Source organism: Amborella trichopoda, chromosome 11, assembly GCF_054954075.1.
Source record: "Amborella trichopoda isolate Santa Cruz 75 chromosome 11, AtrichopodaSantaCruz75HAP2 v2.0, whole genome shotgun sequence".
In the NCBI taxonomy this organism is placed as follows: Eukaryota; Viridiplantae; Streptophyta; class Magnoliopsida; order Amborellales; family Amborellaceae; genus Amborella; species Amborella trichopoda.
In genome coordinates, this window is record NC_142346.1 from 16,658,709 (window position 1) to 16,675,814 (window position 17,106).

A 17,106-nucleotide genomic window follows, 5' to 3' on the forward strand; every position below is an offset into this window, starting at 1 on the left:
TGCAGCCTCAAGATCAAGCGGAAGAGAGGTCTGCAGCTCTTGACTTGAGAGGTCCCTAAGGCAGTTGAGGTTATCATTCTCGATGACCTCCTTTCTCACAATCCCTTCTTCCCTCTTCGGATTCTAGAACCTGAGAAATAAGTTCAAGAATATTGCTCGGTGGTTATCGTCACAGGAAAAGACCTAGCTGCCAAGACGTCACGTTCCCAAGACCGTCAAGAACCGGTCCTCACACGGTCGGCATACAAGACCCGGGTCTAGTCGGGGCATGCTGAGCCCTTACAGATCAACTCGCCAACATCGGCAGTCCACTACTCCACTTGGCTCTGAACATCCAAAAGAAATGATAAGCGTCATGGTTATCAACGAGCCAACTGACGCTCAAGAAGAGCAGATGAACAGGTTCGAGGTGATGGTGCAGTCCATTCTTGAAAAGATGGATCACGTGGAAGCCTCCAGGCCCCCTGCTTCTTCTCACCATGAGGCTAACTCCCTGTGTGCTGAGACACAACTCCTAGGTAAACAAGACAGCTCTGCTCCTTGCATGGTTTCCTAAGCCAATATAGATGCCATGGTGACCCACAGTTTTAAGAGTAAGATCCCAGGCATATAAGGGGTGCCACTTTACCAAAAGTCGTACCCCTCGTATATCGATCAGGTGTCATTTCCCCCAGACTACTAAAAAGGGAAGCTCCCCCTATTCAACAGAACTACATCCTCGCAATAGCATATTGCTCCCTTCCAAGCAGCTTGTCAAGAGATGGCAGTTAACTGGTGACTCCTCCTCCATCAGTTTGTCGAGACTCTTGAAGGACCAGCCTTTCAGTGGTATGCACGGATACCTCCAAGCTCGGTACACACAAGGCAAGAAATGGAGCAATTATTTTACCAACGATTCTATGAAGTTCAGAGAAATGTGGAAACCAACGAGTTCCTTACTCTGACTCAAGAGCTTGGTCATCCAGTTGATAAGTTCATCCCCCGATGGAGAGAGTTGGCAACCTATCATGCCACTCCCATGCCTGAAAGAGAAGCAATTCAGACCTACATACGAAATATGCTGCCCGAGATCGCCTTGCATGTTGAGGCTTCCAATCCAACCTCCATGTCAGAGCTTATCTCTAAAGCGGTTCTATAGAAGGTATGTCCAAGCATCATGGTGGATCTCGTCAGCAGCCCCCTAGCTCGGGAAACGGCCAGGGCAATGGCAATTCTCACTCCAACAATCGGGGCAACTAGTAAAGAGGGGTGATTAGTGTGGCTGTCACAGTGACTAACACTAGGAAAGCCACCCCTCAAACTTTGGACCTCTCCAAAGGGGTACTCACAGCCAAGGCACAGACAACACCTCAAGCTGGAGGCAAGCAACAACAGTCCTATAACAAGGTCCGGCCCCCTAAACATATAAATCGAAGTGACTACTGGATCCAACACCAGAACAAGGTGTACCACTTCGAGAAGGAGTGGGTTCCTGCGCTGCTTCGGTTACTACTAGAGCAAAACATGATCCAACTTCCGGAGGTCAAAACCTTAGAGCAGGCTAGACTGGAGACACACGAGAGATACTGCGTCTATCACAAGAGAGTAGGCCACCCCACTCAAGACTGGTATATGCTCAAAGACATTATTGAAGCCCTCATTAACAAGGGCCAAATAAAGCTCGAAGAGCTAAAGGCAGAATTCAAGGCAACGAAGGCTTCCCACATAGTGACAATCCAAAAGAATGACGATGCACCTGCCGTCTTCCATGTAGTATTCTTTGTAATGCTCGAAGAAGGTCTCATCACACTGAAGCCGATGAGGCAGACTAAGTTCCTACCTCTAGGAACTGAAAACCTCTGGTGTCTGTATCATCTGATACGAGGCCATGATTTCAGCGAATGCATTGGCTTCCAAGCGCTCTTGACAAAGAAGATGCAGCAACACCAAGAAGTTCATGGTAACCTAGAAGGACACCTTCAAGTCCCTGCTCCACCAGTGCAAGAAGACCTCCTGACACAAGCTTAGGGAAGCGCGCCAGACCCTTTGCAGGCCCTCTTAGAGGTAATGCTCCAATAGGGCCTTGTCACTCTCAAGCCCGCTAGGAAGCATAGATGTCTTGCCCAGGGTACATAAAATATCTGATGCCCATATCACCAGGTTTGGGACCATGAGCTGGGGGAATGCCCTGGGTTTGAAGCTGTAGTCACGGAGGAGGTACAAAAGGGCCACATTGTTTGTGCCATTCTCCCAAAACGCTACCAACCTATCACTCCCATCCAAGAGGAAATCCCTCTACAAGTCCCCTACGAGGGTACCCTAGACCCTTCTGCGCCTTAAACTTTTCAACCCTGGGAAGTCTACTATGGACAAAGTAGGCTCAAGTCCTTGAAGCATGAGGCAGTTCGCCAAGCTAGGGCTACTCATCAGCCTGATAGGATAGACCGAAGGCTTCCCAAGGAATCCAAAAGGAGACGAGTGCCCAGGTCAACTCGCCGAAGGAACGATATCCTTAACCACCAGTTGAGGAGAAATTCCTCAAGCCTCTTCCTCCACTACCAACCTTACAGAACTTCATCCCAAGCGTAACTCACCTTATCCTTTCGTCGAATTAGGTGGATGTCCCCAAGTCATCGACTACTCGGGGTTCGTCTAGTATGGGTGATGATGCTAAAAGCATCTCCCAATGGTCAGAGCCGGGGCAAGACCTAAAATACCCCCTGCACACATCCAAATCTGGTGATGATGTAAAAAGCTACCCAGAACCTTCTAACCCCGTTTCCTCTTCCTCTCCTCCCTCTTCTTCTATCTCGTTCATAAGTGTAGTTTGGTAATGCCCAGACTTAAACATTCTAAACAGAGAGCTCGAAGGTACCAATATCAACTGGTTGCATCTGAAGCGCCTAAGAAATATGTTGTCCCAGGCTGTTGGATTCTTAACCGTCGCCGATGCCCTGGCAGCCAAAGCCAAGACCGAGCATCTTCGAGCTCCTATTCCCACGAGTCTTGTCACATGATTCAAGTTCATGAAGCGCCACCCAGCTCGAGGCAAGTACCGGGTGACCCTAGTCACTATGCTATGGACTCCATGTTCGAAGTTGTCCCTTTCATTGCCTGGTCTAGCCAGGGACCAAAAATTGTCTCCCACACTGGGATCCTTCTAGAAGCTGAATGTCTGGATCATGGGTCTCTGCACTCGAGATTAATGAAAAGCCTCGTGAATCCCCTGATGAGGAAGTGCAAGAAGCTCTGGAAGAGTAGGAAGAAGGTGGTTAGGCCACAGCTGATGTGCTCGAAGAGATAAACTTAGGGGATGAAGCCGACTCAAGGCCAACTTTCATCTCGGCAAACATGTCCCCTAGTGAACCGAGATGTCTTTGCCTGACATTATCATGAGATGGCCAGTCTAGATCCTCAAATTGCAGTACACCAACTCAGCATTGATACATCCATCAAACCCATAAACCAGAAATCAAGAAGGTTTAGACCCGACCTCGAGATGTAGATCGATGCAGAGGTGAACCAGCTCAGGCAAGCAAGATTCATATGCGAAGTCAAATACTCAAGATAACTGGAAAATGTTGTCCCAGTCAAGAAGAAAAATGACCAACTAAGGGTTTGTATTGACTTTTGCGACCTGAACACTGCCTGCCCCAAAGACGACTTCCCCCTGCCGTTAACCCAGATGCTTGTTAATTCCACGGCTCATTGCCAGATCTTCTCCTTTATAGATGGGTATTCTAGTTTTAATCAAATCAGGATGGCACCAGAGGATGAAGAGGCCGCTGCATTCTTGACCCTAAAAGGCTCTTTTGCTACATTGTAATGCCTTTCGGGTTAAAGAACACTGGTTCCACGTATCAGCGAGCCATAACGACCATCTTCAAAGACATGATGCACAAGGGGGTCGAGTGTTATGTGGATGATTTGGTGGTGAAGTTTGAAACAAAGGACGCTCACACGAAGGACCTTAAAAAGGTATTTAAGCGGCTGCGGCGTCACCAACTCAAGATGAACCCCTTGAAATACGCCTTTGGCATACACTCAAGAAAGTTCTTAGGATTCATCGTGAGGTATCATGGACTGGAGATTGAGCTGGTCAAAATCAAGGTGATCCAGGACATGCCACCGTCTGCAACCGTACGTGAGCTTCGGTCTCTCCAAGGACGCTGGCCTACATTCAAAGGTTCATCTCGAACCTCTCAGAACCATGCAAGCCCTTTCACACCTACTAAAGAAGGACACTCCCCTCATATGGGATGAGGCATGCCAACCTGCACTTGACGATATCAATCAATACTTTTTGAATCCTCTGGTACTCTCCATGCCGGTGTTAGGAAGGCCTCTCATCATATATGTGACTGCTCTTGATGAGTCACTTGGGGCACTCCTAGTGCAGAACAATGATGTGGGGAAAGAAGCAACACTCTATTTTCTTAGCTGCAAAATGTACTTTGATGGAGCATTCTAGTCTTATATAGGGGGTACGGAAGTCGTGTTCTTGACTCCTGATGGTGGAATGATTCCTCTATCCTGCTCACTCACTAAGAAATTTTCTCATAATGAGGCTGAATATCAAGCCCTCATACACTTAGAGTCTCATGTTGGGGAGCATGGAAAAGTGGCTGTGTGCAAGAGTTTTGGAGCAAGTTTGGAGCTCAAAGTAAGTATATCATGCTATTGTGTGTTTTAATATGAAGCATGAATTGAAGCATGATTCTAAGAATGTATGAATAATGATTTAGGCATGAATGTATCTTGAAACTAAGCATGAGATTAACAAGAGATTGTATAGAAATTGTGTGGAAGAATAGGGTTTGCATGTATGTTTTTGTGCTCTGTTTTTCCAGAAATTTAGGCTCCTTTGTATAATATGATATGAATTGTTGTGATTTCTGTTGAGCCTATAAAATTTGTGAGTTGATGATTTTGTGAGTCTAGTTTAAGCTAGAATTGGTCCCATATGATTATCTTGTGTAGTTTAGAAGTTCTATTTTGTTCTTTGAGGTATGTTATGGCTGGACTATGGAATTCTAGACAGTATTAGGGTTGTTGTGTCTCTCGGTTGACCTATCAAATGATCTCGAATTGCTTCAAATTACCTCCATTGGAAAGATTTATGAGTCTAGTTTGAGTTTGAGGTTTATGTATAAATGATATTCTTGATAGATTGGAAGATATGATGTGAAATGTGCATGAATATTATTGTTATCAGACTACAAAAATTTCCAGGACCATCGCTTTTGTTATACTGAGACTTTGGGTGAACTATTGGAGTCCAAATGACAAGAAATCATAACCATTTGAAAGATGCATGAGTCCATTATGATTTTTATGCTTTGACCTTACTCTGATTCTTTATTTATGTAAAGTGATACTTCGAAACATTCCAGTAGATCACTGTAGACAGTCTTGGGCAAAAACATAGAATTGATATCTTTGATGTCAAGAGTTTTGAACAACCAAATGAGGTTTGATTTCTTCTAAACCACTGATGTTTGAAATATTTTTGACTAAGAGTGATATCATAGGTTTAGAAATTTTCAAAATTCTATCTAATTTGAGAGTTATATGATTAATTGTAACAATATGCCACTATGGACAACTTTTATAAAACTCAGAATTTATGCCTCTGTCGCCATGGATTTTGACTAGCTAAAAGGGGTCTATTTTCTTCCAAACCACTACCATTTCGATGGTTCATGAGTAAGCTTAGATTAACATGTTAAATACTTTTTGAAATTTCTTCTTGATTGTAAGTTATGAAGTAAATTTTAAAGATATGTCACTACCTTCACTGCACAGTAAATTTCAGATAAAATATCTTCATTCTTTTGAACTTTTGAGGGGCCAAACAAGGTCCAGTTGTTTTCAAACTACCTAGATTTGAAAGATTCGGATTGGAAATCGCTCGGGAGCGAGACCTCGAGCAGCTGAAAATTTTTGACGACTCAGAGCTGGTCCTCTGGCAGCTTAAGGAGATTTATAACATAAGGAAGGATACTCTCAAGGCTTATTGAGAGAAGAGATGCAGTCGGGGCTAGGCTTCACTGACTGTGTCAGATAGAGAGGAGAGAGAAGATGCAGTCGGCACTGAGCTTCACCAACTATGTCAGACATAGAAGAGAGAAAAGATGCAATCGGTGCTAGGCTTTACTTACTGTGTTAAATAGAGAGAAGAGAGAGAAGATGCAGTCGGTGCTACGCTTTGCTCAGATAAAGTAGAGAGAGAAGACACAATTGACGTTAAGCTTTGTCGATTGTATCAGACAGAGAAGAGAGAGCATAGGCAACTCTAGTTATCACTGGCTGTGTTAGAAGATGAGCAAAAAGAGAGATAGAGATGAGAGGTAAATAGAGAAAGAGAGATAAAGGTGAGAAGGAGATAAAGAAAGAGATAGAGATGAAAAGGAGAGAAAGAAAGAGATAGAGACGAGAAGAAGAGAGAGAAAGAGATAAAGAGGGGAAAGAGGGGAGGATAGAGAAAGAGACAGAGACGAAAAGGAGGGGAGGAGAGAGAAGATACCTTATTGAAGGGTATCGACCCTTTTCTTCTCTCTCCTCTCTCTCTCTCTATGACGCACCCACGAGCTTAAGTAAAAACGAAGTCTTTGTTGAATCTTTTTAAAATGAACCCAAGGGGCTTTGACAATTTGGCTTTACATGCTTATATATAAATGGGCTAAAACATGGGTGTACGCCCAAAAACTACCTAGAACTAAAGATAATTAAAATTTAATTGAATTAAAATAAATTTTAAAAAAGGATGTAAAAAGACTGTTTTGCCCTTGCTTAACAATGTGTGGTATTCTAGAACAGTCCCTACTGCTGCTCAAGAACTTGGATGATCTTTCATGGCTGACCGAAGTTGTTCTGATGCCCATTTGATAGAAAGATTATCGTTTTCCTATAAGGCTTGGCATGGCCATGAATCATGTTTTTAGGCCATGATCATGAAACTTGAAATTTTCTTGAATCTTGAACTTTTGATCAATTATGTGTTCGTTCCATGATGTTTTTCTTCAGTTTCTTCATCGAATCACACTGAGTATGACATCATGACCTTGTTGCAATAAACGCAGCTCGATTTCATGTCCGATTGAAAGTTTCATCGTTTTGAGTTTTTGGCAGGAATCTTGAAATCTGGTGGTTGGAATTTATAGCAGTTTCGACACCTTTGTATGTGAAATCCAACCGTTCATTGTACGCGGGTTCCGATCAAAGGTGGCCACGGACCTTACGCACATAATGCAATTGGTTTCGTGCCGATCGGGTATGCGCGTCGTGATTTGGCCGCCGGAGCGAAGCACGCTGTTGCTAAAATTTCTACAACTTCCTTCATAGATCAACAACTTCTCTCTAGTTTTTCTCCTTGCTGCTAAAATTTCAATAACTTTCTTCACAGATCAGCAACTTCTCTCTAGTTTTTCTCTGTGCTTGGGCATCGTCACGGGGTGTACCACATATCGAATCGCTCGTCTTAATAAGACAAAGATGTTCACCAAATTTGAGCGCGATCATACTTGGAATGAATGAAATGTATGCCCCAAAATTCACTACCCATGACCGTAAAAACAACCACTTTTAACGGTGTTTTAGTGCAGGGTGGCCACACGGGAATAGTGTGCGGCCTACCCCTTTTCAGTATTTTTCTCATAACTTTGTCTTAGAGTGTCTGATTAAGTCGAAACTTGACCCATAGGGATTTTAGACCATGCTGGATCCAATGATGGTGGTTTCACAGCTATTTGACGCACCAAAAGTATAGCTCTGGTTATGAGGTCCATTGCAGGGTACTAGAGGTCAATTTTAGCGAAATTATTTCTTTGTGTTCATTACCTAAGACATGTCTGATCAAGAAGAAACTTGGCAGGTAACTTTCTGGAGTGATGATGAAGATCTTGACCAATTTTAAAGCAATTATGAGACTATCGAAATTTTCACTTATTTTATAGGCTTTATTGACCTGCTTCCTATTTATTGTGCATCAGGGACCAAGGTGCTGAAAAATGTGGTCAAATACTAGGTCAGTGACACGCTCGAGCTGGCACGCATGGGCGCCTTCTTAGATCACGTTGGAAAGCTCCCTGGCCTATGGTCGGTTTGTAATCGCCTCCCTTGATCTCTTTCTCCTTTCCTTCAAACATACACACACACATTAGAAGTACAGACAAGTGGGGCATAGGTCCCCACCTTGTTATAGGGTGAAGTGAAAACGACAGAAGAAGTTTGACCGGGTGGCTAGGCTGGCACAGTGGTTAGACCAGTACGGTGACTGATTTGACGTGGTAGCAAGACAGGCACGGTAACTCAGACAGGCACGGCGGCAATACTACTCGACAACGGAATCAACATCGACCAGCCTGACATAATGACTAATCTGATGTGGCAGAAAGACCGGCACGGTAACTCAGACCGATACAGAGGCAATACTGCTCGACGACAAGGCAAGCACGAGCACAAGACTCAGCCTGCCCTCTAATCAAACAAGTGATGCAGAGAAAGCGAGACGAAAGTAGAAATGATACTGATGGTGCAATAAAAGTGAGTGGAAAATGAGATGAAAAATAAAATAGACGAAATAAAATAAAATAAGATTGAAAAAATGGAATTAAATAAATTAAACTAACATGAAGTGAAGTAAATAAAATGAAGTGGAGTAAAAAAAATAAATCAATGTAGTGAGAGTAAGGTATGGTAGGATTGAGTGAACAAGGCAAAATGAATGGAAGGAAATAAAGTGAAGGAGTAACATTGAGTAAAGCAAAAGAAAGGGGTCGAGGAAATACAATGTGATAGTTTTAAAATAAATAAAAATATAATGAGTTTAAAAGAAAGATAAGTGTTTGACATGTGATAGAAGATGAGTAAAATAATGATAAAAGAAAAAGGGCTGAGTAAAATAATGAGAAGAGAAAAAGGGCACTAAAAGAATGAGAGAGAGAGAGTGCCTTTGTTGGGTTATTGGGTATTTAACGTGTAGTGAGACAGCGAGCAAGGGAGTTAAAGCATTGTGTTTTTTATGTAGGTGAAAGAAAATAACATTTGGATAATAAGACAAAATTACTTAAGAGAGGAAAGGAGCCCTTGGAATGGCATGAACGAAATTGGGTGAGAGGAAGAGTATGAAACGAAGTCAACAAAAACTAAGCAAAAAGGACGAAAAGTGGGGAGTAGGTACTTTGTTTGTGGTTGTTTTTTAGGGGGAGAAAGCATGAGAGGTTACAGGGAGCAGAGAGCAGATAACGGGAGGTTCAACAGAGGAGGACGGGAGGTTGCGTTAAGTGGCGGAAGAAAGTAGGAAGAGAGGGGTTGTGCAACAGGGGGTTGTGAGAAGAGGAAAGAAGATGGAAATTGATGGCAAATACGGGACAGCAGTGATGACGGAAATGGGTGGAAGAGGTAGGCAGATATGTGTGGAAGAGAATTGCAGGTGAGGGAGTCACAAAGTGGCATCAGAGAGGCTGAGAAGTGTGAGGACAGGGACGACCAACAAAAGGGTGGCGGAAGTGTGGTCGGATTGCAATGTCGAAAGGGCAGCAACTGTGGCCCTCTGTATTTGCTTAAGAAGAGTGGCTGGAAGTGTGAATAGGAGAAGTCGAGGCTGGCTGCAGAGGTAGAGAGGGGCGGAGACAGGGTAGCAGAGTGGTGATCATAGCTGCATGAGGAAGCAAAAAACAGGCGGATGGAAGCGTGGTTAGCTGATGAGAGATGGTGGCAGCTGGTTGGAGTGCAGAGGTGGTGGTGAATTGGGCAGAGGAGAGGTGGCGCACAGGGCCTGAAAAAGAGGTGGCGCACAGGAGCTAAAAGAGGTGTAGATGGGAGAGTTGGAGAAGGTGTAGCAGGCTGCTGAGAAAGAGGTGGACGTGGCTTAGCAAAGTTGGATGGAATGGAGGTGAGAGAGTAGCAGACTTGGGACGACTGTGGAGGAGGAGGGAACAAGGGAAGCGAGGTTGCCGTGTGAGGTTGAGGGGTGCGAGAGGTGCTCACGTGCAGTTGGGGCAGCGGCAACCCATGGAGCTGGGTGCACGAGACGGAGTTGTCGCTCAAGGCGATGGGTTGGTTGTCGCACACGACCATAGACTCCAATTGCATATGACGATGGAAAGAGATCAGTAGCACACGGCGCTCGGGAAGATGATATGCAGGCGGCGTTGGGGAAGGATATATCGCACGTGGCATTGGGGAAGGATAGATCGCACGCGGCCTTGGGAAAGATCGATTCGCGTGGTGTTGGGCTAGCTGCACACGACGATAAGGTGAAGTTCACACACGGCGCTGGGGTTTGTTGCGCGTACAACGATAAGCACGACAAAGGTCATTGCCATGTGAGTGTGCGTTGGGGAAGATGGATGTGCGCGGTATAGGGAAAAGATGGATTCGCGCCGTATTGGGCTTGCTGCGTACGACGATAAGGTGAAGCTCGCACACGGCGCTGGGTTTGTTGCGTGCACGACGATAGGCACGACAAAGGTCATTGCCGTGTGAGTGGAGGAAGGTACACGGTAGAAGTACGTTGGGAAGAAAGGTGGGGCATAGCAAAGGTCATCGCCGTGTGGGTGGAAGAACATGGCAGAAGTTGCTACCGTGTGGGTCAAAGTGCATGAAGAAAATAATAGGTGGGCATGATGGAGTATAGGGGGCAAGTGAAGGTGCAGGTAGCACATAAAAAAAGGTGGTAAGTGGACCTGAGGGACCACCAAGGGATAGAGGATAAAAGTGGTCATGATTGACCACGGAGAGGGAGGGAGAGAAGAAGAGAAGGAAAAAGAGTGAAACACAAACGGCGATAGGCTTCCGCCGTCTGTGAAAGAAAAGAGAGAAATAGAGGGAAAGAGAGACGACAGAGAAAGAGAAGAGTGAGAAAGAGATTTATGCTAAGCCTTGAGGTATCGACCCAAAAGTTTTTCTCTCCTTCCTCTCTCTCTCAAGATGTGACTCAACAACGAATAAAAGATAGAAATTTTATCAAACAAAGTAGGGTCTCTTGTACAATGATATAACGTGATATCTATAATCTTTTGCTCAAACATAGGTGGATTGATCAAAATTAAACCTAATTATTGAAAATTTAAATTTAACATAGTTAAAAAATTTTTAAAAATAGATGCAAAATGACTATTTTGCCCCTATTTAACAATACACAGAATTCCAAAACAGTCCCTGCTACTCCCTTAGAACGTACGTTATCTTCCATGGATGATCCGGAGTTGCTTCGGTGCCCGTTTGCCAAAAAGATGATTGCTTTCTTGTAGGGCTCGTCTTGACAATCCATTGGATATCAATTTCGAGGCACGGGTTGTGTTTTTAAGCCATAATCATGCGACTTCAAATTCGTGCGAATCTTGAAAATTTCATATTGATAGTGCACTCATTTCTTGAAGTTTTTTTGTGATTTCTTCACTGTATTGCACTGAGCATGCCGTCACGAACGTGTGGCAACAAACACAGCTCGATTCCGTGCCCGGACGAAGATTTTGCAGTCTTGAGTTTTTGATCGGAATCTGAAATTTCGATGCCAGAATATACAGTCACTTTGATGCCTTTGTGTGCGAAATCCAACCGTTCATCTTGTACGGAGCTCGAACCAGAGATAGCTCTAGACCTTACGCGCGCGATGGAACTGATCTCATATAAATCCGATTTGCAAACGCCGTGAGGCGTGTCGTTGCTAATTTTCCTGCAACTTTCTTCATGGATCATCTCTAGCTTTTTTCCCCGCTCGGGCATCGTCACAGGGCGTGCCATATATCGAAACGCTTGTCTTGACGAGATGAACATGCTCACAAAATTTGAGTACGATCCGACTCGGGATGAATGAGATATGGCCCTCGATAATCACTGCTCGAGGCTGTAAAAACAACCACCTTTAATGGTGGTTTTGTGCAGAGAGGCCACACGGGAATAGTGTGCATCCTATCCTTTTTTGGTTTTTACCCATAACTTTGTCTTGGAGTGCCCGATTAAGCCAAAAAATGATCCATATGGGTTTTCGACTGTGCCAGATCCAATGGCGGTGGTCCTATAACTGTTTGACGCACTAAAAATATGGTTCTAGTTACGGGGTTTGTTTCAGGGTGCTAGAGATTGATTCTGCCGAAATTGTTTCTCAGTCTGCACTGCCTTATAAACTTTGGAATGCGACAAAACTTGGTAGAAGACTTTTTGAAGTCCTTATGTAGATCTTGACTAGTTCTGGAGCCATTATGCGACTATCAAAATTCCACTAATGGTCAGGCTTTATTGATCGACTTCTCCTTTTTATTCCGCATCGGGGACCCATGGTGCTAAAAAATATCTTCAAACAACCACCGCCCATGAAAACTCAAGCAATAGAGATCAGGATTGGGTCGGGCTCGGGTCTAAGGCCCAAACACTAACCCATACCCAGCACCGGCTGTGTTCTCAATGTACCCAGCGCCCTCAATGTACCCAACGGCGGTTGTGTTCTCAATGTGCCCAGCACCGACTGTGTTCTTAATGCACCCAGCACCGGCTGTGTTCTCAATGGTCTAGCGTCGGTTGTGTTCTCAAAGCCTACCGTTGGCTGTGTTCTCAATGACCAAGCGTCGAATGTTTTCTCAATGACCTAGCACCGATTGTGTTATCAAAGACCAAGCGCCTGCTATGTTCTGAAGTCTACCGTCGCGTGTGTTGCCACTGCACACGCTAGCGCCGTGTGTGTTACCTCCACATGCTAGCGTCGTGCATGTGCTAGCGCCGCACGTGCTATAACCTGGTCACAACCATGTGTGCCTTACCACTATCCCTACTGTAGTTGCACCCGGGCTGTAACTCATGTTCCCCAGTGGAGTTACACTCAAGCCGTGACCTGCCATCCCCAATGGTGTCAGGAGCTGACCATTGTTCCTCATCTCTTGTAGGAGTCACACCCGTATTGCAACCCACTATCCCTAGTGGAGTTTGGAACATTCTTACCCCTTCAATCCTAGTGGGTATGTTTCACACCAAGTCCTTAATCCTTTGCCATCTTATCCCCAAAAGGAGTCGGATTACCTTCTATAAGCCTATTCTTCATGGAGTCTCACTTTTTACCCTTGAGAGTCACACTTACACCCTAATCCCCAGCAAATTCTGCTTCCGGTAGTCACTACCCATACGGCCACCATCTCCATCTAAGCCCTCTACTTGTGTATGGCCTTAACCATTTTATCCCCAGGCAGTAAAGTTGTCATCCATGCTTTTATTCCCCATGAAGCTTCACGTACATGAAAACCAACCATGGTCCATGTAGCATGACCCTAAACTGCACAGTCACGGTCCAAACTATATGCCCTTAAACTGTAGCAGAGGTCGAGTTGCACGATCTTAAACTTCATGGTCTAAGATGCATGACTTTTAACTACATAACTACGGTCCAAGCTATATGACCTTAAACAATAGTGCACGTCCTGACCGCATGACGTTAAACTGCTTTGCACAGGTCTCGAAGGCATGACCTTAAACTCGCCCCCATGCCCTTTACGTGTATTGTCATACACGCCTTCCCTAACTGACCCATTCGTGCACGCACATCGCCTTCATAATTCCCCAGTGAATCCATTTATTACTATTCATCATTCCCTAGTGAGTTTCACCCATGCTCACAAAACGGCGAGCCATCCCTCTATCCATGTCAGCTAATGGGTCATCACTTTTTACCTGCCAGTCCATCTTTCGTAGGCAGCCTTGTGCCATCTCCCCAAAGTGAGTCAAACCACCACCATGCTCACTCCGTGGCCTCCACAAACTGTCATCCATCCTCACCACGGTCCAACTGTATGACCTTAAAACTATAGCATATGTCCTTGTTGCACAACGTTAAAAGGCTTCGCACAGGTCCCGAAGGCATGACCTCAAACATGCCCCCACAAAAAATAAAAATAAAAAATAAAATATAAGTAACAGGCATGGTGTATACCTGGACATGGGAATGACATGAGTAAAAATGATGGACGGGCATGATCTCAAAACCATGAGTAAAAGAGTTCCGTAAAATAAAAACCCGGGCACGGTGAAAACCAGAGAGGGCACCGTGACTAAAAATAGAAGAAAAGGGTGGATATGGTTGAAACATCATGGGTAAAAGAGCCCCAAATAAAAAGAGGTTGGTGAAAATCGTCTTTATGGCTCCACTTCCCAATGTCCAAGTGGAAATGTACAAAAAAAGCTTGGACCAATAAGCAGGTTGATGTAGCACTCGCCTCCATAGGTGGCTTCAGCCCACATTCAAAGAAAAATCCCTGATGTCACAATACCAGGACTCAATACGAGCTTCAAGGAATGATTATGACTGCCTGAGTTCATTTACAAAAAGGACTCGAGGGACAAAAGACTCGCCAAGAAGATAAGACAAGTCTCATGAAGAGGAGAACTATTCCTACAAGGTCGCTAACACACTTCAAGATGCTACTGAAGATGCCCCAAGAAAGCCAAGTCAGCCATGACCTTGGACCTGTGATGCAGCAATTAGGATTGAATCCTCAAGGATCGCCTCGGACAAAGAAGGGAGGTATCTTGATTGTTGAAACCGCTGCTAGCAGTGGGCAGGGGTTATACCTAAAATCGGTCACCTTGATAAATTGAGGTACCCTGCCCGCCAAGGAATATCTGGTGCACAACGCAAACGGACTATGATAGAAGGCCCTTCAGCAGACTATCCAAAACAAGCAAACAAAACAAAATCCTCGAAACGTGGACCAACACCAGAGGATAACCTAGACGAAATGGGAAAATTCCCTTCAGCACGACACTTGACTGCCAAACAGGCCTGATTCTGACCAATGAGGTCTGTACAAAATCCTCAACTGTCAAAATCACAAACAATCCACGCGAGGGTGAGGACTTTGATAGGATCCCTCAACAGTCTCTTCTCCCCCCTAAGTCTCCACGGATGGACCTGTACATTGCATCCAAACATCTGAACATCCTAGTTACAGCTGTTGGAAGGTATTTTTCATCAACATGGGGCCCCCGCTTAATAAAAACCTAGCAAGTAGTGAAAATTTTGACTATCCCGGAACTGCCCCAGAACTAGCTAAGAACTTCATGAGGTTTCTCAAGATTATCTTGTCAAGTTTTGTTTCATTTCGACATATCTAAGGCAGTGCTGATTGAGAAACAGTTTCGGTAGAATCCGCCTCTAGCACCTTGAAACGAACCCCTATAACTAGAGCTACATCTTCAGCATCCCAAATTATTGTGGGACCACAACTAATTGATGCAGCATAGTTGAAAACCCCTAGGGGTCAAGTTTCAGCTCAAACGAATGTTCCAAGAAGAAGTTATGAGCGACAGAGTGAAACTGGTGAAGCCGCACTCTATTCCCGTGCGACCACCCTGCAACACTACACCATTGAAGGGACAATCACGACCAGTTACTTTTGACTCTTATATCTTGGCTGTCCCACATCGGATCGTGCTAAAATTTTGTGAGCATGTTCGTCTAGTCAAGATGAGCGATTCGATATGTGGTACGCCCTGTGACGATACCCGAGCGCGAAGAAAAGCTAGAGCGAAGTTGCTGATTTGTGAAGAAAGTGCAGGAAATTTAGCAGCGTCATGTATTGCTCAAGCAGCCAGATCACTCCATTCGCGAGCTCGATTGATGCGAGATCAATTCCATTACCGACGTAAGTTCTCGAGCTATCTCTAACCCGAACCCCGTACATGATAAATGGTCAGATTCTGCACACGAAGCCGATGAACAGACTGTAAATTCCGTCGTCGAAATCCTTGATTCCGGCCAAAATTCCAAACTTGCAAAATCTTCTTCCAGCCATAGAATCGAGCTGCGTTTGATGCCCCGTGATCGTAGCGGCATGCTCAGTGTAAATCATCGAAGAAGACACAAAAAAACATCAAGGAACGAACACACTATCGATCCAAAATTTCAAGATCTACTAAAAAATCAAGTCACATGATTGTGCACCAAAAATTTGATCCACGACTCGAAGTTGGTATCAAATCGATCGCCATGCCGAGCTCAACAAGAAAACAATCATCTTACGATCAACCGGGCATCATAATGACCCCGGATCAGCCATGCAAAAACACGCAAGTCCTAGGGCAACACAGGGATTGTTACAGAATTCCACAACTTGTTAAGAAGGGGAAAATTTGTCATTTCTCACCCTATGTTTTAATTTCTTTTAAATCAATTTAATCTTAATTTCTAGAAATTAGGGTTACTTTTGATCATCCACTCATGTTTGGGGCACACTTCTATACATACCCACCAGCATTGTACGCAAAAAGAGATAGAGTGAGGAGAGGATACAAACACATACATACACACAAGAGAGAGTTTTCACTTAAATACAAGTTTCTCTTTCTTACCATTGTGGTGTTATATTTGAGAGAAAGAGTGAGGTGAGAGAAACTTCTGACCGATACCCCTAAGGTTGAAGTAAATCATCTCTCTCTTCGTCTTCTTCTTTTCTTCCCTTCTCTCTCTTTTCCCTCTACTTCGTCTGCATTCCTCGCGGAGGCCATGGGCGGCAGTGGAAATGCCGTGCATGCCTCTCTCTTGGTCTCACAGGTCGCGCAGGGTGATGGTAGCGCCATGCACGAGGCTCCTTCCCTTTCTTCTCATCTCTCTTTCTCCCAGTTAGGTCTGTAGATGGTGCTGCCCATCGTCGCCCACAGACATAGCTGCGACATCTTGGTGAAGAACCCAGATGGTGAGGCTTGTTGCCACATGCGGGGGTCTTCCTTTACGTCACGTCTAGCATAGACGGCGATGCCTATCGCCACCTGCTAAAGGTCTTGGCAACACCCATCGTTACCTGCTAGAGGTCTTGGCAACACTCATCGCCGCCTGCACGCTTCCTCTGTGCATCCGGTGTTCATCGTAGTCGACCCTGTGCCCCGTGCCTATTGCCGGGCAACTTAAGAGGCACTATCACCTCGCGCTTCGACAAGAGGCAGCGCCATCCATGAGGGATGCATCGTCTCATCGTGTTGTCGACCGCGATGCCTATTGACGTCCGGACTGCCCTCTCTTTGTCGTCTCGCCCCTTTCTCTTCTCACTTGATTGAAGGCAGATATAGCTTAGCATCGCCATGCCGACTTTGGTTTTGAGTGGTATTGCCGCCGTGCTGGTCCTGTGAACCATGCCGGTCTTG